The sequence below is a fragment of the Elephantulus edwardii genome, unplaced genomic scaffold (assembly GCF_000299155.1).
Source record: "Elephantulus edwardii isolate Elephantulus edwardi_28Jun2011 unplaced genomic scaffold, EleEdw1.0 scaffold00344, whole genome shotgun sequence".
In the NCBI taxonomy this organism is placed as follows: Eukaryota; Metazoa; Chordata; class Mammalia; order Macroscelidea; family Macroscelididae; genus Elephantulus; species Elephantulus edwardii.
In genome coordinates, this window is record NW_006400094.1 from 2,076,857 (window position 1) to 2,083,939 (window position 7,083).

Below are 7,083 nucleotides of genomic sequence, written 5' to 3' on the forward strand. Positions count from 1 at the left end.
ATGGCCCCAGGCACGTTAGGCCTTTGGCTCAGGAGAACCCTCTCTCTCTGGACACGTCCACGTTAACCATTTCTATATGAGCGCTCTGCGACGTTTGAGCCGTTTACTTTCTGAGCTCTACTAATGTCTTCCACACCTGTTGTTTTCTTTTATTAGAAAATGACACAGAGGTGCATTAAGATGTGGGTCCCGGGGCAGCTTGGGGCTGCTGGACCCTTCGAATGCCAAGTGCTAGGGATATATATGTGTATATAGACGTATGACTATGCAAATAGACACGTGTCGATACCCACTTCTTTACATAGCTGTACATAATTTCTAGGACCCAAGATCATAGCTGTATCTCTTCTCCTATAATCCTCTTGGTTTTCCATAGATACTTTTCACTGTCTCGAGGACGTTCCTGTCTATTCCACTTTGGCTTGAGTATCTTTATCATTTGTTGGATTTTGTCTAAAGCCTTTTCTAGATGCACTGCTAAGATTATAACGTTCTTGTTATTGATTGTTGTGCCAACAATCTGAATCCAATGCATACCAGCCCTGGACCTTGTCCTGCAAAGTACCATCCATCATCATCCCTGATGCCCTTGAACCCATTGATACAGTCCACCTTCCACCATTCCAAGCATGACGTGTTTTCAAAACAACAGGCCCAAAGCACCTAAGATGAGGCTTCACAAACATCCTTGCCTCGAAGAATCGCTCTCCAAGAACTGGCTGTGTGTTGTCAGTTCCATGGGCTGTTCAGAGCTCTTCTCCAACACCACGACTCAAAAGCTTCAACTCTTCTTCTGTCACCCTTACTCACTGTCCAGCTCTCAGATGCATAGCCAGTGATGGGAGAACCCCTCGCCTGAATCAGGTGCACCTTAGTCTGCAAACTGACATCATTGCTCCTAGCAGTTTGGCACCATCGGTCGTTGCCAGCACATTCTCCCAACACGATATATCTTTGGACTTCTTGATTGCTAGTCCCCAAGAAGGGGTTTGTGAATCCAAGTGGGCTGCATTCGTGCACACCCTTTTGTCTTTTCCCAGGGGTGAGGGTTTTTCATTTTCTTCACTTGTTGAACCATCATCCGTCTTGAAGGCTCTTGTCTTTGATCTTCTGCAACAAGTGCTTGAAGTCTGTTTTACTTTCAGCCGGCAAAGCTGGGTCCTCGGCGTGACACAGGTTTGGTTTAAACTTCGGACAACAGAAGTTCGTTTGCCCTTTGAGTGTTTATTACGATTCCTCTGTCTCTGTAGAGATACTTCTTTTTTGCCGTCTCTGAGAAGGCAGGTAGATGAAATGGAGGGCTGTGCAGCAAGGCAGGTGCTGGTGGTGGTATTGTTGGGTACCTTCTTGTTTATTTCACCTCCCATCGACGGTATCGGAAAGCCCACAGCTGCCTCAGTGTCCAGTGTCTGGGATGGTGATCTCGGTAGAAGTCAGCTGCCACGTCTTTATCCCGGTCCACAAAAAGTGGACGTGCTAGCCTTTAACCTCTGAAGCGGTGCACCACACAAACTCTTTCAGCTAGAGAAGTAACTGTATATATGTATATACTGAAATCTACATCAATGTGTAAGACACAAAGAGATCTACCAGAGGCCATATTTTAGAATAATAATAAAAAAAAAAGACCCCAGAACAGGTGTTAGAAAAAAATGTCACAAAGAGAGGCAATGAAATGCCTCTCAACGTTCTAAACTACGCCTGTTCCGCGTTTTAAGAAATCAGTGATGTTTCGTTTCTAAATTGTGTGTGGAAGTGAGCCCAAGGGCGTGCGGGTGAGACTTGCTGACCCCTTGTGCGTTGGAGGGCACCAGTGCTGTGGCTGGGCGCTGGGGCCCTGGCTGGCCCCGAAGCCTCTGTCCATTTCAAGGTGGCCGCTGCTGTCCTGTGCTCACTGAGATTCCCCACTTTTCTCCACGGCCCTCGTCCACCCTTGGCTGTGCCATACCTTCACACCTGCCTGTTTCTTCGTGTTAGGGTCTTCAGGCTACCTTTCCTGCCTGCTGTTGGTGACTCCCCCACCCCATACACACACACACATATGACCTGGAGTCCGTTTTTGTCCGATTCTTCCCAACTTAAAGCTGAGCTGTGTTCCTGTGCTCCTGTCCCCCGAATGGCACAGTCATTGTTCGAACCCGACCCCTTATCGCCTTGTCTCTCCTTGCAGCCATTTGTCTCAATCGTAACCGTAACCCTGAGCGTTAGGAACATGATAAGGAGGGTTGGCCCTCCGGTACCTTATGGACTTGTTGAGCTGGGTGGTTAAGTAGAGAGGTTGGAGTCACGCTAACCCCCAACCTCTGGCTTCTGTGATGAACCCTACGGAGTCTAGAACAGATGGAAGAATGAGGGGTTGCAAGAAAGGTTCATTTTTTACCATTGTTTTCATCACACAGCAATTTTCTACTTCTTTTCTGTAACGTTTTCTTCCTGACAAACAACTTTGAACATAAGATGTTTGGAACGTAAACATTTTGGGCTTTGCAGACCCAGTTGTTCACTGTGTTTCGGAGCCAGACCTTTGTCCCTGGGGCTCAGTAACCGCTCAGCTGTCGATCAGAGCCTTGGTCCACTTGTAGACAAGATGTGCAGCATCCGTGAATGCGGTGGCTAGGAACACAGTGTGTCCACATGGCCCTGGGGACGCACGCTGGGCGTGGAAGTGTTGAAGTTTGTTTTTTTAGAGCGCCGATTGTTACCGGGGAGTTGCCCCATCCCAGGGGACTCCTGAGATGTCCCAGAAGAGCTCACTCTCTGCGCTGGGACTGTATGGGGTGAAAGGCCCAGGGTACGTCCACCTCACGGGCCCTGCCCTGTGTCCACAGCCGGTGCCACTCTGTCCACCACTCCTTCATCCTATCCTGTTAACACCGTCAGATCCCTTTGAAGGAAAACGACTCACTTCCTCCCTGTCCACGCGTGTTCCTGTCTGTTCCGTTGATGGTCGCGATCTCACCAGCTCATAAAGGACCCTTGGTTGTGCTGGACCTTGATGGGCTTATCCTGATGCAATCGTCATTGTCTGGTGTTTTGGAGACTTCTGCACAGACAGGTGTCGTCCGGAGGGATTTTGTACATGATCACTGTGTTTTTTTAGTGTGTGTGTTTATCTGTCTTCTTTCATTTGATCCATCTTGGACCACTTTCTCCTCTACACGGAGAGGCTAACTTTTCTTTAATCCTAGGTATTGCACAGATGAACCATCATGTATTCTCCAGGGGTTTGGAGTGAAATCGATTCCGTTCATTCGTGTCTGCAGACAGCGTGGCAAGCCGCCGTCTCAGCATTCACGCAGAGGTCTTGAGGCCGAGCTGCGGAACAAATCCCTAGCGATGGGTTTTTTGTGATAGGTCTGTGCGTGCACTTGGGAGTTTTGGATAAAAGCGAGAAGAAAGGTGCAAGATTGCCTTGTAGGAAAGACGTGGCAAATGAAACGCACTTTGACTAGAGCAGTACCCCACAGTCAGAGCAACACAGTAGTGTTAACTGTTGTGTGAGATTTGCCAAATTACAAAGTACAAAACGATAGTATTGAAAATGCCATTTGAGAAGGACAGGTGAGAAATCGACGCCTTTGAGCCATGGTGTTGGAGCAGAGCACTGGATAGCCTGGGACGGTCAGAAGAACACAGGGATGTCTTGGAGAGGATGTAGTCAGAGTGCTGCTTGGAGGTTAGGAGGGTGAAGCTTCTTCTCACGTACCTTGGGCCTCTGGCTAGGAGAGAGGCTGTTCCTTGGAGAGGGACATCAGTGCTGGGACAGGTGGGGGGACAGAGACGGGGGAGGAAGACCCTCGACCAGGTGGAGAGACAGCGACTGCAGCCAGGACATGGTGAGTGGCCCAGGGTGGACAGGGTTCAGCTCTGTGGTTCACTGGGTCACTTCATCCAGCAGTAACTTCAGAATAGTCTGGAAGGCATTAACTTCTGTAGTCAGGAAGCTGTTACCCCAGCTGTAAAGCAGGCATCTCCTGTTGGGTTAAGCAAGAATTTATCAGATAAAATTTATCAAATACCAGGTATTCATCCGAATGAGTAGGAAACGTGCATCCTTCGAAAAACCTGCAACGCACACACATTTGTGTCCGCTTGGTTCATCCAAAAATTGGAGGTAACCACGCTTGGTCTGTACACAGCCTTTTGTGAAGCCGATACGGTTATGCTTTTTCATTCTCTGTCTGGTCACCTCTGCTTACTAAATCACCGTGTGTAAAACACCTCCAGGGGTGGCCTTGGAGGCGTCAAGCCCTGGTGAAATAGCATCACAAAAATGCCTGCCTCCCACTCGTATCTGCCCTTGTGCATTTGCCTTGTAAGTAAACTCTTAATAAATCCTAATTGGACACCTGGGCCCACCTGCCTCGTTCTTTCGCCCCTGTGCTCACGTCGTACCTGCAGGCCCATTTAGAGTTGCCCGTCTGGGCATCCAGTGGCCTGGTGGTGAGCAAAAGCACTCCAGACCCCTAGGTGCTAGTCAGAATCCAGACACTCTCTTCCCCAGCTGTTAACTGCCTTTGAAAAATCACCAGAGGGTCAGCTGTGAGTCAGTTCCCCTTCAAAGGGACATGACCACACTGGTCATCTATGCACCAGGACTCGGCGAGCAGCCCAGGAATACTGGAGGCATGTCTCATAAGATAGAGATGCGTCCCCAGAGGGGATCCAGGCGTCACATTTGACCTGTCCATCACAGAATGTCCTGGGGGGGGGCTTGTGATCTGCATGCAAGAAAGGCTGGCCATAAAGTGGGCCATGTTGTGTGAGTTTGGGCATACCCCAGAAAATCAGCAACGTTGTATGAATCTGGCCGGACATCTGGGATCAGACACGGAAGAACACAATTGAGGGCTTCAGTTAGGCAAGCTGCCCACCAGCGTCCACAGACAACATAGTGCCCATGGTGACTAGGGTACAGCCCACCAGTCTGTCACATACGTCAGGTATGGTGATTGGAGGACTTGTGGGCAGGATTGTCTCACCCACTGATGCCGGTGTACAGCATGGCTTCCCCCAGGATCAGGGATCATTATGGTCAAGAATGCTGTGTGCATGGACTGGCTAGTGGGTATTACAGAGCCTCTCCTGTCTGTGAAGGCTTGAAGCATGCTCTTATGGATAAGAGCACTTTTCCTGGCTGAATCCAGACACTCCTGTGCCCTGACCGACCTGCTACTACAATAAACAGGTTAAAAAAAAAAAAAAATTCAATCTCAAAATGTTTAAAAAGAGGCAAACAGTAAAGAGACAAGGAAAAGAAAATACGGAGTCTGAAGTACAAGATCCACTGCAGTTTTGGTTGCCAGCAGTGTACACACTTAAGAGGACATGATGTCCAAGTATGAGGTGCAGTGGTGTCCACGAACTGTCCTGTGGCCTTCAGGCTGAGGCCACTCTGGGGAGAAAGCACAGTGTCCTAATTCAACAGGTGCGTGCACACAGGCCGAGGTCACCGACCTTAGGTGCTGCTTGTGTGGTGGAAAGTGTCAAGTCATCCCTGTCCTGGGACTCCAGCCCCACATGCCTCACCCACAGGGTGACCTGGTGATCGGCAACTTATTGTTTCTGCTGTGGCTGGAGCGACACAGGATGACCCTTGTCCCATCTCGGAGCTTGGCAGCAGGACGTGGAGCTGTTCATGTTTGACTTGGAATGGATTACCTCACGGCCCTCAGATGGTCCCTTCGCTGGCATTGTGGACCACTGGGTAATAGGGGACAGAGAGGGGCCTAGATGCAGAGAGCCCACTGGAGCAGAGATGGGCAGGAAGAACACTGGGAGAGACCACCAGGGCACGCAGAAACAGTGTAGCAGAGAGATCACAGGGCAGAGTGGTGCACAGAGGGGCAGAGAAGAACAGAGAGACCACTGGAGCAGAGAGGTAGAGGCAGAGAGGATAGCAACAGAGACCACCAGGAAAGAGAGCTGCAGAGATGGGAAGAAAAGGCAGAAACAATTGGGGCAAGGAGCCCACCAGGGCAGAGAGACTACAGAGAGCTCATCACTGGGGCACAGAGCCTTCTGGGGCAGAGAGGTAGAGAGACTATAGGGTCGAGTGGTGCAGAGAGGAGCAAAAAGAACATCGGTGCTGAGAAGGGTAGAGAAATGACAGGGGCAAAGGAGCTGACGGGTGGAGAGACCACCAGGGCAGAGAGAGGAAGGTGGGGACAAAGGTGGAGAGACCACCTGGGCAGAGATGGAGAAAGGGCCAGAAAGGGATAGAGAGACCACCGGGGCAGAAGAGGACAGAAGGGCAGAGAGACCACCAGAGAAAAGAGGGGCCAATAGGGGTAGAAAGACCACTGGGGCTGAGAAGGGCAGAGACTGGCAGATGGGAGCAGAGAGGGTGTGAGAGAGCACCGGGGCAGAGAGATCCAGAGAAACCCTAGGGGCAGAGAAGGAAACACCCATTTGAAGGTCACTTATTTTTCTGTTTTGACTTGATGCCGAAGAACTTAGGGGAAATAAACCCAGCGGGATCCCAAGCTCCAGTGTGTGGGGTGGGGAATAAGCAATCAGAAGAAGACGACATGTCATCAGGAAACAATCAATGGCCTCGCCCACCTGCCCAAACTAAAGGCTGACCCCTAAACCAGCCTGGACTGTCCGTAGCCTTCCTCCTGTCCCTCAAAGCCCTGTTGCAACAAGCCTCCCCAAGGTCCAAGCACCTGACGCGCTGTCAGTACTAAACCTCCGGTCCCGATTTCCGCCCGGAAGGCTTTGTGTGAGACACCGGGAAGAGCGACCACCGGAAGTGGCTTCGCTCAGCTTAGGTCTCGTGTTGCTCTCGTCCTGGCGCGAATTTTCTATTTTTCCCGACATTTATCCTAACTGTCGAGGAGTGACTTACAAGTTCCGAGTCCGAGGCGGCCGACCCCGCGGTGCGATCGTGTCCGGCGGGCTCCGGAGCCCCGGACCTTCCTGTTCTCCGCGAGCCGCCGCCGCCGCCGCCGCTGCCCGCTCCCCCCCAGTGACCCCAGCGGGCCGAGTGTCCGCAGTGGCCCAGCGCCCATCTCTCTGGGCGTCTCCGGGCCGGTAGGTGAGTGTGCGCGGAGGACCAGGGTGGTGGTCAGTCCCCGGGGG